Consider the following 11395-nt stretch of genomic DNA (forward strand, 5'->3'; position numbering starts at 1 on the left):
AAGGTAGAAATATGAAATAAATTAACAGGGTATTAAAGTCAAAAGAAAATCCTTGATATTAAGGATACTATGGTAAATGAAAAATATTCTTCATAAGTTAAATACTTGAAACATTGGGGTCATGAAAGAATAAAATTCGTGAAAACATATGATAACCACAAGAAACTATCAAAGAATTAAGAGAAGTAAAACAATGACGCAAGGATGTTAGCATTAATAATCTTGAGGAAGTTAAACCATCACGGGGAGAGGTTTATGTTTGAGACGTTCGCATTGAGATGTTGGTAAAACGCAAGTAAAATATCAAATCATTGAAATAAATCAAGTACATGAGGCTCCTATTAGATAGCTATGTCTTTAGCTAAACACATAGCCCCGGCTTGAAAGTAAACCGGTCATAGGCAGCCAAAAAGAGTGATTACGGTTTCTATTAGATAACCATGAACATAACCTTGCACATGGTCCCAGTTCCCGCTAACGCTTACGTTTGGGGTTGACCGGTCATAGACCGCCAAAAAGAGTGATTATGGTTTCTATTAGATAACCATGAATATGGTCCCGATTCCTGGTAATGCTTACATTTGGGGTTAACCGGTCATAGGTCGTTAGATTGAATTAATTCAAGAGTACTAAATCTTATTCTATAGATTACGTATGGAATCGTGTCGTGCTTTGTGAGAATAGTAAATCGGATCAACCACATGCAAACATAAATCCATTAATATCATTGAAAATTTAGAGTACATGGAGAGATTCTTCAAACGGAAATAACAAAGACAAAAAGAATAATAATAAATGCAAAAAGGATTAATAAAAAATGTTGCCCGCAGTGCTTGTCTTCTCGAGGATATGTGGGGTTTTTTTTTTTTTGGGGTATGAAGGCTAGGGTGGGCGGTGCTATGATTTCTTGACCGAAACTCATTGGCGTTGACATAAAAACGTGGGAGAAAAAAAATGATTTTTGAGATTCGTTTTGTGAAAACTGGTTACAAAAAAAACCTGATGCGTTATTTTTTTTTTTAATATATACGATGAATGAAAGTCTTGAATTAACGCTAACACTTGAGAAATTTATAAAAATTTTAATGTAAAAGGTTTTCTTTTGGGTGGAACCTATGAAAACATTATAGAGAATCGTCAATTAAAATGCCTCGTTAAAGATAAAAATTTGTAGTGATCATATAATATAATAGCCCCACGGGCTTAGAACTTGTTTGAAGCAAAATATTTTATTTTATTTTAATGGTTTTATTGAAATAATAATAATAATAATAATAATGGTAATAATAACACTAATAATAACATTAGTTGTAATAATGATAAGAATACTATTAACAAATGTACTGATAGTAATAATAATAACAATGGTAGTAGTGATGATGATGATGATGATGATGATGATGATGATGATGATGATAAAAATTAACCATTTGAATTGTCGTAAAGTTCTTTTGAAGGAAATCATCACGAAAAATATTTTTGTGAATATATGAATATTTATATTTATTAAGTGACCATTTTAAAATAATCAAGATTTGAGTAAAAGTTGTTTAAGGGGAAATAAACGTGGAGAAGTATACGTGAAAAAAATTATTTATTTAAAATTTATGCATTGTTGATGAGTTTAAAGGGACTAGGTATCGATGTCGGAAAATGGATAGAATTCTGGTGGACAATAAAGTATTTCATGGCGGAAACAAGTTAGACCCTCTTTTTTTTTTTTTCTTTTAGCATAACGGGTGTGATTGGATATCTTGGGTTTGTGTTGGGTTCTGGATTGGTTAGAGCATAAATTTGGTGTTTGCTCTTGTTGTTGTGGTTAGTGACGATTTTTTTTTGGGTTATCATGGTCGGAATTTCGATTGTCAATTAGATGATCTGGCTTGTCGTTTTGTGGGTTGAGAACGAGAAGACATGCTACGAACAAGTGTAAGTCTCGGAATTGTGTATGGTATAAATGTCCTTGTTAATGTTTGTTAAATATGAAAACTTGTATAAATAAAATAAGCGCTGTGTGGAACTTAGAGTTTTCATAAACCACCATGGACTCTTATGTTCCACCACAAAAATCAAAATTCGAAATTAAATCGAACCAAAAGCTGGGTATTCGTGTATCACCACGACTTGACAAAATTTCAATTAAAACACATTGTAAAACATTGAGGGTTGGAGTCATACGTCGCATGAATCACCATGACTTGTATGACATCCTAAGGAGTGTAATCATATCCTTATCACAAAGAGGACATGATCACGTTTGAAAGCATGAATATACGATTTATGAGGAAGAAATATCGAAAAACCCAAGTAAAAATTTGACTTAGAAGTTTTTGAAAATCTTTGTTTTAGGCCTAAGCCTTGGAGTTTGTGTGTGAACATGTGTGCATGCGACGTTATGAAATATTATAAATATAAATAAAAGCAAATGAATGAACTTGTGAGTGCGGGCACATAGCACATAGAGTATACATGCAGTTTGGGCCCTAAGATAAACTATAACTACACTAGGCCGATACGTCTAACAACCTATCTTATAGTTACGACTCTGATACCAATCTGTGACACCCCGGCTAAAGCGGAATACGCTGGGGTGTGACGTACAGATCACTCATAAGCTCGTAACGCTATTAAAGCGACAATAATTATATTTATTCATTTCAATACATCACAAATACACAATCAATTAATAATATGATAAACATTGAATTTCATTATGTTGTGTTTCTAATACCCTAATGGTCCAACTAATCTAGTCTTCAATCCTTAGACTTCAACCTGCAGCATGTTTAAAATAATATAATTTGTCAACAATAATGTTGGTGAGAATTCATAAAGTTTTGCATATGTATAATACGAAAGTGTAAAATTCACAAGTCAAGATGTATAGTCTCAATCATATAGCAAAAGAAGAGTAAATACATGATATTCCTGTTCGCTTTACATAAGTCAAATCTACTAAGAAACCCCCGTCCGCCGCGCTACTTGGAGTATAGAATAATGATACCGCCATTTAGAAATGGACGGCACAGGTACACCCCGTCGGACTCTCCCGCTATGAGTATGTGTATCCACCAACAAAAATAGTAAACAACTAGAACATAACCACACAGTTTACAAGTAATATGATATAAAATAAATACATACAGGACACGCATGTGAATTTTAGTTTGACACAAGAAAACCAAGTTTGAACGTGCTACACCCCAAAACATGTAAAAGTAAAAAGGGGTTATGAAAACTCACCTTTGATATGGAGTAAAAAGTAAGTAAACGTCGAAAATCGTCAAGTGAATCGATTCGGTTGAATCTCACGAGCTATAAGTAAAATAGAACGAGTGTTTAACGACGATTTAATGGAATTAGTAAGGTTAATTAGTGTATAATTTTATTGGGAAATAATTATTATTTTATTATAATTTTTTTACTAATTTTAAGACATCTAATTATTTTAATAATATTTTATGTTTTAACGAATTAATATTTTAATATTATGTGATTAATAACTTAAGGGAAATATGATATTTGAAATGCACGAGTTAAACTAATTTTAACGTTTTAATGAATTAATGTTAGATAAGTAAAGTTAACGGATTAATATTAACGAACAAATTAAAATTAATGGGTTAACGAGTTTGGAAGTTGGTTTTTATATAGAAAAATGGTGAAATATAATTTATAAAAATTTTGTTTGTTTTAAAGAGATTTGATTTATTATGCTTTTTAAATAATTTATTTGGTTAATATACTAAACTGATTTAAAAAAGTTTAAGAAAACAAGGCCTGAAACGGGTTTGAACCTGGGTCCTTCAGGTTGTAGGCAAGTTAACAAGCCATTTGAACTAGCATGATACTTGATAAGTTGACAGAACCCAAATTATTTATATAATAACTCTTGGTCATCTTCTTCCTTAAAACCCTAGGATCATAATTCACAAATTTCGTTCCAAGAACGGCTGATTAACATTAAGGCTTTTGTTAAGCAGATGAAAACGAGTATAACACATATAATGATTACCCGGAATTTGTCCCTGTTGTTGGTGTACGGTGAGTCGCCGGAAAGTTGTTGCTTGGCCAGAAATTAGAGTATTTAGAAAGAGATTTAGCAAAATTAGATTGTACGAGCGAGTTAGCACGAAGAGGGTCGGTGTATTTATAGTCTCAATTTAGCCGTTGGACGATTAATTGCTGTTAATGGGTTTTCAATAAAAATCCGGCCGTTGGGGCCTTTGAATTCGATATTATAACTTGTTAATGTTCGTTATTAAGGCCTTTTAATGATATACGTTAGTGGAGATCGACGTTGGGTACATTATTGTTCGCAAAATTTGGCGTTTTGGGTGTTGTTCTAAGGTCGCCGGAGCTCCTCGGCTCGCTGGCCGGAGAGGTGCCGGAAAAACAGGGTAGGGATGGAGGGGCTAGGTGGGTTTTAATTTATTATTATTATATTATGTATTAAATGTCATAATTGCACTTCAGGTCCCTCTAATTTCATAAACTATTAAAATCAAATTTAAACTGTATTTATAGAATGAACCTTGAACTTTGAAAATGCATATAAATGCATATGTAAACTTTATATCTTTCGAGTTATACTCGAGTAGTCAACGAATTATTTGAACATATAAGCCTTAAAATCGCGATAAATAGAACAAAATAGAAAATGAGCGACAAATAACACCAATTGTTGGAAACACGATAAATAAAATACATCAAAACGACCCAATGGGTTGTTTAAACGGATACGAATCCAATACATAAAAAAATGACGAATGCCACATAAATTACATGTAATGAAACTCGATATTAATATATATATATATATATATATATATATATATATATATATATATATATATATATATATATATAAACAAAACCGAAAATTCAAAATTGGTTGGGTTTTCGGGTTTGAAAAGTAACGAATGTTACAAAATTCACAACTTTTAGAAATTTCGTACCGAATTAAAATAAATATAAAATTTTAAAAGGAAACAACTAACACCAGGAGTTGTTAAAGATGTTAACAATTTTACATATAGCTAATTAATTAAAAACAATAAAATCGATCTTTGAATGACCCGAAAGACGCCACAAATGGGAATATGGCAAGGACACTTATATATAGGATGTACCAGCGGCGTATCCCCCATGTCCTTATCATATTGCATTTGTCCCGTTTTTCAAAATCATTCTAGGTTTCGAGTTATTGCACACAACGTACTTATTATGTCTTCCATGCGAGGACTTGGATAATTACGTGTCGACCCATAATTACTTTTATCGTCGGATGGTCTACATAACTCGTCCCATTGTGTGGGTTTTAGTAAATAAAATCTTATATGAATGTTTGGAAATCAAGAACAATAAACTATAAGGATCAAAACTAACAAAAATTTATAAGCGAACCCTTGAGGTCAAATATCAAGATATATAATGTAAACTCAATGTTAACAATAACAAATTGAAATAATTGAGCAAATTTAAATAACAAAATTCTAGAATTAAAGAATATCCAAACAGAAGGTAGAAATATGAAATAAATTAACAGGGTATTAAAGTCAAAAGAAAATCCTTGATATTAAGGATACTATGGTAAATGAAAAATATTCTTCATAAGTTAAATACTTGAAACATTGGGGTCATGAAAGAATAAAATTCGTGAAAACATATGATAACCACAAGAAACTATCAAAGAATTAAGAGAAGTAAAACAATGACGCAAGGATGTTAGCATTAATAATCTTGAGGAAGTTAAACCATCACGGGGAGAGGTTTATGTTTGAGACGTTCGCATTGAGATGTTGGTAAAACGCAAGTAAAATATCAAATCATTGAAATAAATCAAGTACATGAGGCTCCTATTAGATAGCTATGTCTTTAGCTAAACACATAGCCCCGGCTTGAAAGTAAACCGGTCATAGGCAGCCAAAAAGAGTGATTACGGTTTCTATTAGATAACCATGAACATAACCTTGCACATGGTCCCAGTTCCCGCTAACGCTTACGTTTGGGGTTGACCGGTCATAGACCGCCAAAAAGAGTGATTATGGTTTCTATTAGATAACCATGAATATGGTCCCGATTCCTGGTAATGCTTACATTTGGGGTTAACCGGTCATAGGTCGTTAGATTGAATTAATTCAAGAGTACTAAATCTTATTCTATAGATTACGTATGGAATCGTGTCGTGCTTTGTGAGAATAGTAAATCGGATCAACCACATGCAAACATAAATCCATTAATATCATTGAAAATTTAGAGTACATGGAGAGATTCTTCAAACGGAAATAACAAAGACAAAAAGAATAATAATAAATGCAAAAAGGATTAATAAAAAATGTTGCCCGCAGTGCTTGTCTTCTCGAGGATATGTGGGGTTTTTTTTTTTTTGGGGTATGAAGGCTAGGGTGGGCGGTGCTATGATTTCTTGACCGAAACTCATTGGCGTTGACATAAAAACGTGGGAGAAAAAAAATGATTTTTGAGATTCGTTTTGTGAAAACTGGTTACAAAAAAAACCTGATGCGTTATTTTTTTTTTTAATATATACGATGAATGAAAGTCTTGAATTAACGCTAACACTTGAGAAATTTATAAAAATTTTAATGTAAAAGGTTTTCTTTTGGGTGGAACCTATGAAAACATTATAGAGAATCGTCAATTAAAATGCCTCGTTAAAGATAAAAATTTGTAGTGATCATATAATATAATAGCCCCACGGGCTTAGAACTTGTTTGAAGCAAAATATTTTATTTTATTTTAATGGTTTTATTGAAATAATAATAATAATAATAATAATGGTAATAATAACACTAATAATAACATTAGTTGTAATAATGATAAGAATACTATTAACAAATGTACTGATAGTAATAATAATAACAATGGTAGTAGTGATGATGATGATGATGATGATGATGATGATGATGATGATGATGATAAAAATTAACCATTTGAATTGTCGTAAAGTTCTTTTGAAGGAAATCATCACGAAAAATATTTTTGTGAATATATGAATATTTATATTTATTAAGTGACCATTTTAAAATAATCAAGATTTGAGTAAAAGTTGTTTAAGGGGAAATAAACGTGGAGAAGTATACGTGAAAAAAATTATTTATTTAAAATTTATGCATTGTTGATGAGTTTAAAGGGACTAGGTATCGATGTCGGAAAATGGATAGAATTCTGGTGGACAATAAAGTATTTCATGGCGGAAACAAGTTAGACCCTCTTTTTTTTTTTTTCTTTTAGCATAACGGGTGTGATTGGATATCTTGGGTTTGTGTTGGGTTCTGGATTGGTTAGAGCATAAATTTGGTGTTTGCTCTTGTTGTTGTGGTTAGTGACGATTTTTTTTTGGGTTATCATGGTCGGAATTTCGATTGTCAATTAGATGATCTGGCTTGTCGTTTTGTGGGTTGAGAACGAGAAGACATGCTACGAACAAGTGTAAGTCTCGGAATTGTGTATGGTATAAATGTCCTTGTTAATGTTTGTTAAATATGAAAACTTGTATAAATAAAATAAGCGCTGTGTGGAACTTAGAGTTTTCATAAACCACCATGGACTCTTATGTTCCACCACAAAAATCAAAATTCGAAATTAAATCGAACCAAAAGCTGGGTATTCGTGTATCACCACGACTTGACAAAATTTCAATTAAAACACATTGTAAAACATTGAGGGTTGGAGTCATACGTCGCATGAATCACCATGACTTGTATGACATCCTAAGGAGTGTAATCATATCCTTATCACAAAGAGGACATGATCACGTTTGAAAGCATGAATATACGATTTATGAGGAAGAAATATCGAAAAACCCAAGTAAAAATTTGACTTAGAAGTTTTTGAAAATCTTTGTTTTAGGCCTAAGCCTTGGAGTTTGTGTGTGAACATGTGTGCATGCGACGTTATGAAATATTATAAATATAAATAAAAGCAAATGAATGAACTTGTGAGTGCGGGCACATAGCACATAGAGTATACATGCAGTTTGGGCCCTAAGATAAACTATAACTACACTAGGCCGATACGTCTAACAACCTATCTTATAGTTACGACTCTGATACCAATCTGTGACACCCCGGCTAAAGCGGAATACGCTGGGGTGTGACGTACAGATCACTCATAAGCTCGTAACGCTATTAAAGCGACAATAATTATATTTATTCATTTCAATACATCACAAATACACAATCAATTAATAATATGATAAACATTGAATTTCATTATGTTGTGTTTCTAATACCCTAATGGTCCAACTAATCTAGTCTTCAATCCTTAGACTTCAACCTGCAGCATGTTTAAAATAATATAATTTGTCAACAATAATGTTGGTGAGAATTCATAAAGTTTTGCATATGTATAATACGAAAGTGTAAAATTCACAAGTCAAGATGTATAGTCTCAATCATATAGCAAAAGAAGAGTAAATACATGATATTCCTGTTCGCTTTACATAAGTCAAATCTACTAAGAAACCCCCGTCCGCCGCGCTACTTGGAGTATAGAATAATGATACCGCCATTTAGAAATGGACGGCACAGGTACACCCCGTCGGACTCTCCCGCTATGAGTATGTGTATCCACCAACAAAAATAGTAAACAACTAGAACATAACCACACAGTTTACAAGTAATATGATATAAAATAAATACATACAGGACACGCATGTGAATTTTAGTTTGACACAAGAAAACCAAGTTTGAACGTGCTACACCCCAAAACATGTAAAAGTAAAAAGGGGTTATGAAAACTCACCTTTGATATGGAGTAAAAAGTAAGTAAACGCCGAAAATCGTCAAGTGAATCGATTCGGTTGAATCTCACGAGCTATAAGTAAAATAGAACGAGTGTTTAACGACGATTTAATGGAATTAGTAAGGTTAATTAGTGTATAATTTTATTGGGAAATAATTATTATTTTATTATAATTTTTTTACTAATTTTAAGACATCTAATTATTTTAATAATATTTTATGTTTTAACGAATTAATATTTTAATATTATGTGATTAATAACTTAAGGGAAATATGATATTTGAAATGCACGAGTTAAACTAATTTTAACGTTTTAATGAATTAATGTTAGATAAGTAAAGTTAACGGATTAATATTAACGAACAAATTAAAATTAATGGGTTAACGAGTTTGGAAGTTGGTTTTTATATAGAAAAATGGTGAAATATAATTTATAAAAATTTTGTTTGTTTTAAAGAGATTTGATTTATTATGCTTTTTAAATAATTTATTTGGTTAATATACTAAACTGATTTAAAAAAGTTTAAGAAAACAAGGCCTGAAACGGGTTTGAACCTGGGTCCTTCAGGTTGTAGGCAAGTTAACAAGCCATTTGAACTAGCATGATACTTGATAAGTTGACAGAACCCAAATTATTTATATAATAACTCTTGGTCATCTTCTTCCTTAAAACCCTAGGATCATAATTCACAAATTTCGTTCCAAGAACGGCTGATTAACATTAAGGCTTTTGTTAAGCAGATGAAAACGAGTATAACACATATAATGATTACCCGGAATTTGTCCCTGTTGTTGGTGTACGGTGAGTCGCCGGAAAGTTGTTGCTTGGCCAGAAATTAGAGTATTTAGAAAGAGATTTAGCAAAATTAGATTGTACGAGCGAGTTAGCACGAAGAGGGTCGGTGTATTTATAGTCTCAATTTAGCCGTTGGACGATTAATTGCTGTTAATGGGTTTTCAATAAAAATCCGGCCGTTGGGGCCTTTGAATTCGATATTATAACTTGTTAATGTTCGTTATTAAGGCCTTTTAATGATATACGTTAGTGGAGATCGACGTTGGGTACATTATTGTTCGCAAAATTTGGCGTTTTGGGTGTTGTTCTAAGGTCGCCGGAGCTCCTCGGCTCGCTGGCCGGAGAGGTGCCGGAAAAACAGGGTAGGGATGGAGGGGCTAGGTGGGTTTTAATTTATTATTATTATATTATGTATTAAATGTCATAATTGCACTTCAGGTCCCTCTAATTTCATAAACTATTAAAATCAAATTTAAACTGTATTTATAGAATGAACCTTGAACTTTGAAAATGCATATAAATGCATATGTAAACTTTATATCTTTCGAGTTATACTCGAGTAGTCAACGAATTATTTGAACATATAAGCCTTAAAATCGCGATAAATAGAACAAAATAGAAAATGAGCGACAAATAACACCAATTGTTGGAAACACGATAAATAAAATACATCAAAACGACCCAATGGGTTGTTTAAACGGATACGAATCCAATACATAAAAAAATGACGAATGCCACATAAATTACATGTAATGAAACTCGATATTAATATATATATATATATATATATATATATATATATATATATATATATATATATAAACAAAACCGAAAATTCAAAATTGGTTGGGTTTTCGGGTTTGAAAAGTAACGAATGTTACAAAATTCACAACTTTTAGAAATTTCGTACCGAATTAAAATAAATATAAAATTTTAAAAGGAAACAACTAACACCAGGAGTTGTTAAAGATGTTAACAATTTTACATATAGCTAATTAATTAAAAACAATAAAATCGATCTTTGAATGACCCGAAAGACGCCACAAATGGGAATATGGCAAGGACACTTATATATAGGATGTACCAGCGGCGTATCCCCCATGTCCTTATCATATTGCATTTGTCCCGTTTTTCAAAATCATTCTAGGTTTCGAGTTATTGCACACAACGTACTTATTATGTCTTCCATGCGAGGACTTGGATAATTACGTGTCGACCCATAATTACTTTTATCGTCGGATGGTCTACATAACTCGTCCCATTGTGTGGGTTTTAGTAAATAAAATCTTATATGAATGTTTGGAAATCAAGAACAATAAACTATAAGGATCAAAACTAACAAAAATTTATAAGCGAACCCTTGAGGTCAAATATCAAGATATATAATGTAAACTCAATGTTAACAATAACAAATTGAAATAATTGAGCAAATTTAAATAACAAAATTCTAGAATTAAAGAATATCCAAACAGAAGGTAGAAATATGAAATAAATTAACAGGGTATTAAAGTCAAAAGAAAATCCTTGATATTAAGGATACTATGGTAAATGAAAAATATTCTTCATAAGTTAAATACTTGAAACATTGGGGTCATGAAAGAATAAAATTCGTGAAAACATATGATAACCACAAGAAACTATCAAAGAATTAAGAGAAGTAAAACAATGACGCAAGGATGTTAGCATTAATAATCTTGAGGAAGTTAAACCATCACGGGGAGAGGTTTATGTTTGAGACGTTCGCATTGAGATGTTGGTAAAACGCAAGTAAAATATCAAATCATTGAAATAAATCAAGTACATGAGGCTCCTATTAGATAGCTATGTCTTTAGC

This window comes from Bidens hawaiensis, unplaced genomic scaffold (assembly GCF_021521415.1).
Source record: "Bidens hawaiensis isolate Kalapana, Puna unplaced genomic scaffold, B.hawaiensis_p1.1 tig00003182_1, whole genome shotgun sequence".
In the NCBI taxonomy this organism is placed as follows: Eukaryota; Viridiplantae; Streptophyta; class Magnoliopsida; order Asterales; family Asteraceae; genus Bidens; species Bidens hawaiensis.